General features: G+C 41.4%; 1 non-coding gene across 1 annotated transcript; it reads right to left on the bottom strand.

Moving 5' to 3' along the window:
* Nucleotides 1-442: 442 nt before the first annotated feature.
* LOC131235734 (small nucleolar RNA R71) lies at nucleotides 443-549 on the bottom strand. The gene has a single exon (XR_009166257.1). It is a non-coding gene; the product is annotated as a small nucleolar RNA R71 (small nucleolar RNA).
* Between the last annotated feature and the right edge of the window lie 742 nt (nucleotides 550-1291).

Genomic DNA, 1291 nt, shown 5'->3' with positions numbered 1-1291 from the left:
AGTTATGGCTGAAGACCAACCTCCTCTACTTCCACCTTGGGTGGAGGATACCAAAGATGAGAATGAGGTGCATTAGGCACCCCCGCCTCGTACTTTACGAGATTATCTACAACCGGCAGGAGTGAGTACGCCCTCATGCATGATTTTCCCTGAAAACACAGGACAAATGGACATCAAGCCAGGAGTTATCCAACTCCTTCCCAAATTCCATGGACTTGAATCAGAAAGTCCATATTTACATTTGAAAGAGTTCGATGAGATTATAGCTACATTATATTTTCCTAATGTATCTGAGGATACAATCAGGCTGAAACTCTTTTCTTTTTCCTTAAAAGAGAAGGCCAAGACGTGGTTACATTCACTGCGTCCTAGATCCATTGGCACATGGAACGACATGCAGAGGGAATTCATAAAAAAATTCTTCCCACATCATAAAACGATTACCCTCAGAAAAGCAATCATGAACTTTGCCCAAAAGGAAGATGAAACATTCTTCCAATGTTGGGAAAGGTTCAAAGATTTGGTCAGTTCATGCCCACAACACGGATTTGAAACGTGGCGCATTACAAATTTTTTCTATGATGGACTGACATCTTCCATGCGCCAAATGGTCGAGACAATGTATAATGGAGAGTTCATTAATAAAGATGTCGACGAGGTATGGGACTACCTCGACAGTCTGGCTGAAAAAACACAATCTTGGGACTATTACCCAAAATCAAACACCACGTCTAGGCCGACTCAATTAAAGGAGAAAGGTGGATTATATCTCTTGAAAGAAGAGGATGATCTCAAGTGTAAAGTGACTACGCTCATAAGGAAAGTTGAGGCCATGGAAGGAAAGAAGGATAAGGTTAATGAAATTATTTGCGGCATCTGTGATTGCAACATTCATACAATTGAAAATTGTCCTACAATACCCGCCTTTCGAGGAGTGTTGAATGAACAAGCTAATGCCGTAAACAACTATCAAAGACCTTTTACTGGACCTAACTCCAATACATACAATCCTGGTTGGAAAAATCATCCAAACTTTAGTTGGAGGAATGGACAAACGGCTACCCCTCAAGGTTTCTTCAATCAAAATCCAAATCAAGTGAAACCTCAAGAGGAACCGGTTCAAAATTCCATACAAGAGCTGGCTCAGGCAATGCGGGGAATTACAGATTTTATGCAAAAGATAGATTCTCATATGACGGTTATAGAAAAGGGGATGCTTCCTGCACAACCTCTCCCCAATCCTAAACCGCAGTACGAGATTAATGATCCCAGCTCTTCAAATCAGATGGGG

The sequence above is a fragment of the Magnolia sinica genome, chromosome 19 (genome assembly GCF_029962835.1).
Source record: "Magnolia sinica isolate HGM2019 chromosome 19, MsV1, whole genome shotgun sequence".
NCBI classification, from domain to species: domain Eukaryota; kingdom Viridiplantae; phylum Streptophyta; class Magnoliopsida; order Magnoliales; family Magnoliaceae; genus Magnolia; species Magnolia sinica.
This window is presented reverse-complemented; position numbering and strand designations above follow the sequence as displayed.